Source organism: Phodopus roborovskii, unplaced genomic scaffold (genome assembly GCF_943737965.1).
Source record: "Phodopus roborovskii unplaced genomic scaffold, PHOROB, whole genome shotgun sequence".
Lineage (NCBI taxonomy): Eukaryota > Metazoa > Chordata > Mammalia > Rodentia > Cricetidae > Phodopus > Phodopus roborovskii.
Genome location: NW_026125596.1, coordinates 144,477 through 156,281, shown reverse-complemented (window position 1 = coordinate 156,281; position 11,805 = coordinate 144,477). Strand labels below are relative to the sequence as shown.

General features: G+C 38.4%; 1 long non-coding RNA gene across 1 annotated transcript; it reads right to left on the bottom strand.

The window, feature by feature from the left end:
• Window positions 1-4,341: 4,341 nt before the first annotated feature.
• LOC127217062 (uncharacterized) lies at window positions 4,342-6,765 on the bottom strand. Its single transcript, XR_007834064.1, has 3 exons — window positions 6,656-6,765; window positions 5,658-5,757; window positions 4,342-4,411 (listed from the first exon to the last, which is right to left on the bottom strand). It is a non-coding gene; the product is annotated as an uncharacterized LOC127217062 (long non-coding RNA).
• Between the last annotated feature and the right edge of the window lie 5,040 nt (window positions 6,766-11,805).

The following is an 11,805-nucleotide window of genomic DNA, read 5'->3' as shown; positions in this document are numbered from 1 at the left end:
CATCTTCTAAAATGGTTTCTGAATCTCAATGGTTTGTGATACCAAATCATTCAAGGTCCAATTCTCTCCCACCACTAAATTTTGGCATTTTTGTGAGTAATTGGCTTGTACATCAATCACCACTCACTGATTTCCTCTTGTACTATCCGTATACTGTGATCCAAATGAATTTCGCTTCTTCTCCAGCTGCTTCGATTATGGGATTTGTGACAACAGTGAGAAAAATAAGTATCACACTTACTTTCCTTTAAAATGTGCAGAACCAAAGTCAAGTTGTCAAAGGTGGGCCTGGAAGGTAGAAATAAATCCTGTTGAATCATGGAATACATGACTGCTTCTTCTTGCCAGTATTTGAGGACACTGCCATCCATACTTTCCAGTGTTCAGAAGAGTGATTTTATGAAAAATTGATGTATTTATCCTAAAAGTCACTTTAGAACAAACACACAGTGATTGAATTGAATAGAAGCGCTGTTTTGTCTATATACCTTATGTAGCACTTAACACTTCCTGGTCTCACATGTCTAGGTACAACTACTAGAAAATGGTTTTTGACTTGAGAAGAAAATGTTAATTTTTTAAAAAATATATAGTTCTTATAAAGAATTACTTAATAACATGAGATAAATAGATAATCTATGAATCAGATTCCTTCCTTACTTCTTTCCTTCTTTCCATTTTTTCCTTGAAAATTTCCAACTTTCTTTATGAGACAGAACTTCAGAATTGTGAAGTGGTTGAGGACAGTAAGCTGTGAACTCAGTCTCAACACTGTAGAAGTTTACACAAAATTAAGAAGTGGGTAAATTTGACTTTAATGCCTCTGATTTTCTCTACTTCACTAATACATGTCTCAGCTAACATCCATATACCTCATTCTATGTTCAGATAATATATATTATTATTATAGGATAGCATGTATCCTTGTACCCCACAATCATCATAGAGTTTGGCTCCTGTAGCTGACTGCTGGTGGCTACATCATATCAAATACAAACCTGAGTTCTCCAAACCCATTCTCTAAACATTTACATTTTGTAAATTTTGTGGTTGTGGAAAGTATGACTTAGGAAGTTTGGTTTTTAATGTTTTCACTGCAGTGTTATGAAAAATTTTCTGCTGGCATAGTCATAGATATCTGTAATCCCACATAAATCAAGAGGGGGAAATAAACACATCAGAATTTTGAGGCAAATCTGGGTTTCATGATGAGACTAGAATTCAACTAAAACAAATAAAAATCTTTCTACAGACAAGAACACCACAGGTATTTCTAATAATTTACCATTTTTCTGACAAATTTTCTAATAAATATAGATTCCTACAAATATTAGGTAAGTACTTCTCCTACTGAGTCACATAAACCTCTATGTCTTTTATCCTATACGATGCTAAATATACAGTATGATATAGGCTGAGAAGATCACAGTGAATGTCCTATTTACAAAAGATGATACATATAAGATTCCAAAGAAATATATTAGAAACATAATATGGCAAAGCTAAAGTACCATCAGGGAAAACATCAACTTATAATGCAAGTCCCAAAAATTACATTTCTAAAATGATACCTATATATTCCGGTATGTAGTGTATTAGCATATTTTGACTGATAAAGGATCCAGAAGCTTCAAATTACCATAGAAGACACTCTTGATAATCATTACTTTTTATGAAAATAAATTATGTATAGGAGCTTCATATAAAACATAAATTCAAGAATGAACTATGCAATCTGTCTTAATGACCACTTGAGATATAGGTACATAGCCTAAGTAAGAATCTTTCCAGAATAATCTATTTTATGTGTAGTGATCTGTGGGCCCATAATGCCAGCTTCTAGAGAAAGTCACATTCAATTGGCACTCATCTTACAAATCTTATGTAAAGAATTAAATAAAACAAACATCATACTTGTAGCATAAAAGTGATTGGTTCATGAGTTGAATGCTTATTATCCTACAAATTGGGTTAGTATTATTACATATGCAGTACAAATTTGGAAAAGTAGATTATCAGAACATTACTTGAACTAATGTAAAGTTGAGAGTGCACCAGGTTGCAGAGAAAAATGAGCATGAACAGATCTGATGGAGACACAGTCTGAAGTTAATCATGTGTCTCACATCCATTGCTCAGTCCACAGGACATCTGCTTTCTGCTCACAGTCTCTCACAAGGAATGCTATAATGTTTTTGTCTACCCAGAAGTTCAGAACTGTGAAACAATGAGTACAGAAGACAAAAATGTATGAAGATATGGGTCTTGCAGACACTAAAGACTGACTATAGTAAATTATATGATGTATTATGTTCTGTTATAACACCTACTCACCCAGATGTTATGCCATACTTACATAGGAAGACACAGCTGCACGGAGCATAACTAAACCTGCTGAACTTGTAGTAACTAATTCTGAGAGTGAGCTCTATTGCTTAGCAATCGTGAAAGTATCGTTCTTCACTTATGCCTATTAGTTAATTTGTAATTAATTTGTGCCTACTAATTAATATTGTTTGAAGATCTACAAATACCACATAGTTAATTACAAGCTGTGTCAACTGCTATTATCAACAACTAACACTTTTGCTTTCTCCATTACCTGGTCTCCTCGGTACTGGATATGCAATCAGTCTTTCTAACCTACACATGCATAAAAATTCAAACAAGCAAGAGTTTAGAGTTGGACCACAAGTACCTTGACAATTATCTTCTCATTAGAAGAAATCATACATTCATTAAGTACTGTTATTCCCTTAGTAATTTATTAATTTACTAATACTAATTGAATGATCTTCAATGATACAAATTGTTTTGGAAGAAGAAATACACCTTAAACAGATTAAGTTATGGAATCTTAATTGTTATATCATTTCCCAATAATAGAATAATTTCAATTCAAATGAAAGGAAAATAAAATGTAAACAGTTTTATATGCATAATGCAAGCCAGCCAAATAGAACAATTTGTAAGTAGGATGAATAGGAAGACAACTGGTCTAATGTGTGACGACTGTAGATTTAGAAAGCTCTTCCTAATATATAAATATAAAATGAAAATAGAATTTACTAAAATTTTCATAGACTCTATGACTAATTTAAAAGAAAACAATTAAGATGTCATCTGAGGGTATAATTACTAAGTATAAATAACCTAACTATATATTTACTGTAAGATTTCATGTAGAGAAATGATGTATTGCTGAATATTTGCACAGAAAATCAAAACTGGTCCAGAAGATTGTATATCTGGGTAATGGGAATAAATTTTGCTTTGCTATCAGGGACATTTGTAGTAAGGATGGACATAAGAATAAAATGTTTACCAGGAAGGTTGTCATCTTGAAAAGGTTTCCCTGTGGTACTCAATGTAAGGAGGGGCCACCAGTCATGTTCAAATCTTTCTAACATTGTGTTTCTACAATGCAATAAAAGGAATCTTTATTAAATTTGAAATCCCATCATGTTCTAAGATGTACTATTATACTTTGTTGACATAAAATATGTAAACACTGTCTTATTCATTTTTACAGTATATATAATCTCTAAATGATTCCTAATATCAAACTATTTTTAAGAACTTACATTTTGTACTCTTTGTTCTCAATTCATACACATCCCTCTTTTATGTTAAATATTCCATACAGTCTGTTTTAGTCAGGAAATGTTGTTAGTCAAAGGGTTTCTAGCATCAGGAGTCATTACAAATACAAGAGGCTGAAACAAAAAACAGAAAAATACATTCACAATCTAGAATTGTAATTCTAGTAGAATGCAATATTAGATCAAGTTTTCTCTACTTATTCAAAAGAGCTATGATCTTTCACCTCAAAACGCAGCCATGAATATACCAAATGTCATAAATTAAAACATATTGCAGATTATTTTTTCCTTTGCGATACTTGTGATTGAGCTGATGGCTTTGTCCATATTGCCTTATCACATTTCTCACTTTGTGCATTATTGAAGAAAGATATTACTGACAAGTCAAAAATATAGCCACCTCACCTTGAAATCAAATAAATTTCTATGATCTCACATCTAGACTCAGGGTTTGTACTCAAGAGGTCTTGACTTTATGTATCACATTCTTCTGTGTTTTATCGAAGCTTTTCCTAATTGCTAAAACAGAAATGTAGAAGTAAGTTCATCTGGGCTCTGTGAATGAACACAGTGTGCCATAAATACATACTATACCATTGATATCCTTAACACAGATGTAACATACATAACACAGGTTAACATACATACACAGATACACACCACCATACATTCAGTCACATATATACAAAATACACACACACACACAGACACACACACACAGGCTCCCACTGAGGTGGGTCTGTGGGATTTACTCATCGCAAATCCGTGATTGTCACCCTGCTGTTTTGGATGGTGACATGACGGCAGTCCTGCAATTGGAAAAAGGGAAATATTGTTAGGGAATGGAAATCAGTTTTGAAACAACTTGTACATTTTATTTATACCAAAAGAGGGGCCTTGTGCGACATAGGCTAGCACACATAGCCTAGCTAAGCCAGAAGGATCCTGACATTATTCTACTGCTTCGAGGTTCCCAGTGCTGGATTATAGGCAAACATAAGCACAACTGTTTTCATCAGTGCTGGGAAAGGATTTCAGATACTAATGCTTAAAATTGGAACACTATCACAACTGAGCCACATCCCGAGCAGTAAGTTTTGATTGAAGAATTTCATTGCAGCCAGATAGTTCTCAGCCAAGTGGTGAAATCTTGATGTCATTAGAAGTAATGTCAAAAGTTCTGGTCCCCAACACTCCCACCTAGTTCTCCTCATGCCTCATGTTTAGAGTCAATCATCTCTGTGTATCTCAGGATCTTTTCCATCTATTTTCCAGAGTCACATAGCAAATAGTTTTTTGTTGTTGTTGTTTTTGTTATTGTGTTTGTTGTTAGAGATGTGTAAGTCCAGTGCACCATTGGAGTCATAATGTACATCAGATGGCAAAGGTGACCCAATAGACCTTGAGGGGAGTCATTACATTAATCAGATTGTAAGGGTGACATTACTGACATTTCAGGGATGGTCACTCTGGGTCTACAACATGATAGGTAATCATCAGTCTAAAAGTCTTATTATGTAACATCAATTAGCCTCAAATTGATGATCTACTGCAACTGCCCAAGAGCTTATGTTATGGGTGTTTTTCACCATGGAAGGGGTTATTACAATTGGCAACTTGGGAACTCCCCGTTCTAGATAATTCGATTTTAAAATGAGCAATAAACTCCCATGTGAAAACCCACAGAGACAACAAATTAAAATAAAAATAGGTTCTATTTTTAAAAGGCTACACAATGAAAGTACAGGTATAAATATACTGAAATATAAAATTATATATCTTTTTAAAAGAAGAGCTGAAATGTATACAAGTGTTATTTTCCCTTTAGGATCAGAGTGTGATCCAAATTCTATACAAATGCATATACATATTAATTATGATACATATAATCACACACAGAATGTTCTACATCTTAGACTTAGCATTCTGATTCCAGGATTTCAAGCTTCCTTGAATCTCTGTGGTTGTATCCCTGGCCCTTATAAATTTTGTGGGACAGGGTTTGGATATTCTCACAATGTTATTATGTTTCTTCTCCTGTATACAGATACCTACACAGAAAAGAGCTGAGTCCTGATTATGGGGATGGAAGCCCCTCCTGGGGCAGCTTGATATTTCTTTTAATCCAAAAGTTGTCAGTGTGAAAATTCCTGTTCTGAAAAGAGAAAGGCAGACTCACATTCAAACAGAAATCCCCACAACACTCATTCGTCTCTCTATCCTCTCCCTCTTTCCATCTTCTTCTCTCCCCTTCCCCTTTCTTTCCTCCCTGTCTCTCCTCTCCTCTATGTCCTCTCTTCTTTCTCTTTCATACCTACACTTATTCCCCTGCTCTCCTGCTCTCTCTGCTCTGACCTGCACAATTCTTCCTCCCGCACAGATGATGTGTATGTCTTCCCTTCTATTCCTAGTAAACACTATCATTGAAGTTCTGTTAGACTATGTCTTCTTTGTCATGGTCCTAATTGTCCTCCCTCCCTTTTCTTCCTCTCTTTTCTCTCCTTCTCATTCCTCTCCTTACGTGTATCTCTCTCTATGGTTTTCTCTCTCTTGATCCCTTTCTTGTAGTTTGACCTAATAATAAAATTCTCAACAGTAGAATTGAGCACAAAGAAGAATCAATCCAGTTCAGGCCAATCACTGTGAGGAATAAATGGGGTAGCGCTCAAACCTATGACCACTAATTCCTGTGGGACATTATCCAGGGTACAAAATTCTTTCAAAGAAACAGGATGATTCATTGCTTTCCCAACACTAGCTCTGCTGAGGAATTCAGACTAAGGTGACATTGAGAATGACACTTTAGGCAGTTTCTTGTGTGGAATATCTTCAACCTCTGACACTTGAGATCACTTCTTTGTGCTTTGTCTTAGAAAACGAACAGTGGTGTCAGCACATCTGTTAAGAGCAGCTGGTGTTAGAATGTTCACCTTAAAACGGGGCTTCTATAGCACTCAGTTAAGACTTTCTGGATACTACTTAGTTTTTACAGTGTTCTGAGCCATAGACGATTTTGCTCTTGTACCGTCTAGGCTTAAATTATATATACTCACTGTTTATATTTGGGTGCGCACACCACTGCAATTGATTCTGGCAGCATCTTCTGGTAGCAAAAATGTGTGTGTACATCCACACTCGACAAAAAGGCAGTCTGGGTTGGATGGGTCTATGGAGACAAAAGAATTCAAGAAATCACAGTAAGCCCAATGACATACCCAACACAGCAGGTCCCAAGAATTTTCAACCACTGCCTCCCACAATGACTCGCCAAATCATGCTGGGACACATCTGTGGTCTGCTAGGTGGAGAAGGAAGAGGAAATGACCTCACTTATCAACCTAATCTATTAGGTCATTAGAAGCTGAGCTTTAAAAAATTACTTGAGGCTGTTCCCTCGCTGAGGACGAGACTTTACTTGAGGCTATTCCCTCGCTGAGGACTAGACTTTTATTCATCCATATTTACTTATACCTGATGTCTAAACAATAACCATTCCAAGTTTGTTCTTTAGCTTCTAACCTACATCTGCTTCCCTCCTGCCAACAATAGAATCTATTCCATCTTAACCAAGAGTTCCCAAACTATTTAGAACTTCAGTTCAACAGACTCTGTGAGTCTTCAGTTCCCTGCCATTAAGAGCTGTGGGATATCTTCCTATGTGAAGAGAAGACACATCTGGTCGTATTTTTTGTTACTCTACCTAGTACTGTTGCATTAACTTATGCCTCTTCCCTCCCTTTATTCATAGCCTGCCAGGTTTAAGCACACCTCAGGCAACTGCATGCCACAAAGGGGATGAACATTGCAGATGTTAAGGCAAGCAAGCCAGATGTAAAAACCAAATATCTAACCTCTACATTTCAAGACACAAGCAGTACTGAAATGCTGATATCATGGAGGAAGGCACACTTAGTAGATGAATACTAATGAAATGAGAAAGAGATGGTTAGAACAAGAAGGAGATCAGTCTCAGAAGAGAGAAGTTGCAAAGCTTGACAAGGCCCTTGGAAGGTTGCTGTTTCCTTCTCTAAGAGTATTATTCACATGGATGTTTCATCAAGAAGTCATTAATTACACTGCAAATGTATGCATACTTACAAATTAGCTATATTTTAAAATAGAAAACATTTGGAAAAAGAAAGGAAGTAAAAACTGGTAAAACCAACAAAACAAGCCATTGCCCCATTCATGTACATTTGAAGATTCTGTTAAACTAGTTCTGCACAGAGTGGCCTCATGACTCTCCCTTCCTATGGGATCTACAGCTTAGATGAAGGCTCAACATGACAGTCCTGTAAGACTCCCCAGATAGCCATAAACTCAACCCATTTTTTTCAAGCCTCTTTCTCTCTGGTTATTACTTTTTGGTGCCAAAGTCATCATCCAGAAGTCTTACCTCCTGAATGACAGGATGCCAGTATTCTGCCTGTACACTGTATTTCTATGGATTAGTTAAACCTTTTAGTCTCTGGCACCATGGCCTGCTTAAATTTCAGAAGCCAAACTCATCAATGAACCCCAGCTCCAGCATGAGAACTGAATCCCTTGCTGATGGAGATTGTCCCTAGGTCACATCCTTAATTCTCTCTCTTACTGTCCCTGGTCTGTGGCTTCTGGGAAACCCATGACCAGTTCTCCTGCAGACTTTTGTTATGGAATAACCCACTGTGCTCAAGCAGTCCCCATTAGGTCTTATTATCTGTCAGAAAGTCACTTCTCCTGCTGTCACACCCACCATTTACCAGGATGAATCTCAGCAAACAAAAGCCTCCAGGGGATTATCTCCTGCCTTCACCTGGCTTCACAGAACCTACTTCCATCTGCCATGGTGTATTATTGTAAGGCAAATAAGCAAATTTGGATGCAACTTTGCATGAAGAAGCTCTTTGGGTGTACAAAACCAAGTACTTCTTCATAAAGGCAAAAAGATATCAACAGAGGGAACTCTCTTGACTGAGTGAAATACTTCCATACAGCATTTAGGGTGATGGTGTCTACACCATGTTTTCTTACCTCCTAGGGAGTCTACAATGCACAACACATTAACCAAGAAGTGGAACAATGAAGAACTACACTGAGGAAGAGGTAAATTAGTAAAGCTGAAATGCACCAAGGAATGTGCCTTTTGACTAAACACTAGAACACCAGTGACTGTGGGTGCTCACAGATGGATGAAATTCATCTTGATTGTGCAGACACAGATCTGGGCTCACCACCTGTGAAATCAATTTGCTTACATGAATCCAACCTAACGTCAGAAGGCCCAGTTCCTCTTGCATGAAATATATTTCCTCCTCGTTCTCCGCATAACAATAATTAGGGCCTGCTGTCTGCACAGGAATAATTATGTGGGTCACATGGTATTCTTCTTTGACCTGCCACAAGAAAACAACTTGTTACAGTTACTGTCAATCCAACTTTCCATAAATAAATGAAGCCCTCACCCCAGTGAATGACCCTCGTCCTTTAACCTCACCCCAGTGTTTCCCCACCTTGACTGCTCCAGTGCTTTCCTGGGAAACAGAAAAATGTAGGGGTGATGAGATGAACATGAGATGTCTCCAATAGCATATCCTAGGTTAGGGTTTTGTTTGCAGCAGGCATTAGGTCTGCTCACAGGTCTTGAAGGGTTTAGTTTCTATTCTAAGCCTTAGCACAAAGTAGGTAATCACCAGGCCACAGAAACTCATCAAATTCAAGTTAGCTAATGTCATTTCACACATGGTTCCTTCTGTTGAGGGATATGTATGGATACAGCCCCTAGATATATTCTCTGGGAGTCAAGGGCAGCCAAAGGGGAATAAGATACAGCCTCAGATCAAGATGGGGTTTTCCTATATTTACCATGGTACCACATAATACACCGCATGTCTCTATGCCTTTCCTGGTGTTCTTCCGTGCACAGCGCAGAAACTGATCACAAAGGTCCTTTGGAAGGACTACAGGGTGGAGGCCTTTGGAGTTCTGACCTGCAAAGGAAAAGAGAGAGAAGTCTGAGGTTACAGGACCTGTTGTCCATGAGCGGAGCTCAGCCTGGTGGCCTGGAGGAAAAATCTCAAAGATATTGGATATCACTTCAGGAGCCCCCTGCCTATAATACAGGTGAGAACTTTCTTCTCAAAGCTCTTTCCCTCCAATTAGCTGAGGCCACATACTCTATCCTGGTTGTTTCTACAGTCCAAAAGGAACAGAATAGCTTACTTCTGCTCCGATGTTATGTTATGCAGATGTGTAGATTGCTGATTGCACAGGCTTTAGGCTCTCTAAGACTGACTCTCTAAGATCATCTGTAAATATGCTGATTGTTGAATACACAGGGCCACAGCTGGGGCACTCTGACTCTCACCAATGTGTAATTAAGAAGGGAATTGCAATTTTGCTTGAGGTTGTCATATAAGGAGAGATTTGACTCATGCCAGTGCAGACAAGAATCAACCAATACTTTAGAAATATGTAAAATTCCAGCCCAGTAGTTGCATATTTGGATTTTAAGCATTTCCTAGGTGAGGGGCCAGGATTTCAAGGTAAGGCCTATTTAGTCTATAAAGCCAGATGATACAAATAAAAAATAAAAGTAATAATGTATTTAGATGGCATATTGGAGAACTTTTTTCTTCAATATTCGTGATTTTTCTCTTGAAATCCTTCATATATGAACCATGTGTTTGTACATGTCTATGATATGTGTGCATTTTTCAGAATGTGTATGTTCATGTGTGGGCAAGGATGCGCAGGTGTGACAGCGCATCTGCAGATGTGAGCAGACTGCCTGGAGTGCAGGCCTTCCCCGGCACTGTTAGTCTAAAAGAATCTCTCTGTGCTCTGTGTCTTCCCTGCTATCTGTGCTGTGAAAAAACAGGTCTTCTCTGTCTCCCTGTCTCATGTAACCTGAAGAGATCTTAGAATAGGGAGGTGGCCACCCACAGCCAATTGTCAGGTGATTTCTGGAGATTCTACCCTAGGTTTGAGGCTGTCACAGCTAGCACTTCAGTCAGTGTCATTATCTCCCTGACCTACTAGGAGAATCCTACAGAGGTCTACCTGATGCTGAAAATTCAATCACATACAACCAAAATAGTTTTTTCGGAATTACCAATGCACAGCAAAGTCCTCACGATGAGCAATAATTCAGGAGTATTTTAATGTGCTTCCTCTATTCTCTCCAGAGCTCTGAAAAGATGAGGATCTGAATATCACGAGTTTTGAAGAAACTGAACTGGCTTGAACTAAGTTAAAGGCTTCTTTTATGGGAAGTCAGATGGCAGGAAGGAAAGAGAAAATACTAGTCACTCGAGGTTCTATTACCACAGCAAAGGGGATCCAGGAAAGACAAAGACTGGGGGAAATTGCATGGGGGATGAAGCTTTCTCTGTGCTGCTTAGTGCTCCCACCTTCAGACACCTCTTCAAAAGCACAGCACTACTAGACTGGTGAGGTGCACTTGCAAATGTGTGTGGCTGACTCTGATGCAATAGGCTCTATTTAAACATAAGTCTTTAAAATCATGAGGTCTAGAGAACTACAAGACTGCTGCCAACTAACAATTTGAGCTTCCATGGAAAGGCTCCCTTTCCGGAAGAGTGAGAGTGAGATCAACAACTAACTTATCCATGGAGAGGTCAACTAGTGCCTGTTGGAAAGAGGAGCAAACACCCATACATAAACACTGATTCGAAGTAGAGCTCAGATGCAGATGGAGAGGACAACACCAGGAGGCAGAAACACATAGAGACAGCTTACAAGAACAAGGAGTACCTAATGGGCCACCAGACTGATAGCTGGGAAGCCAGCATGGAAATGACTCAGGCCCCCCTGAATATGGGTCTCAGCCAGAAGGACTGAGCAGTCTAAGGGACCTCAGACAGTGAAACCAGGATGTATCCCTGGTGCACAAAAGGACTTTGGAACACATCCCCCATGGAGGGATAACTGCCTTAATCTAGAGACAGGAGCTAAGCCCTAGTCCCTACTTCACATGACCCCAACTGGATTCCATTCCCCTACATATGGAATTTGGGTGGGGGATGGGAGGGAGGGTGGTTAGAGTGCATATGAGAGGGCAGAGAGAGTAAAAGAGAGTGAATAAGGGAGGGAGGGAGAGAGGGAGGGAGAAAGAACTGGGATCGACATGTAAAATAATAAATTAAATTAAAAATAAAATAAAATAAAAACATGAACCTGTGGTGACTTACCTGGGCTTTCC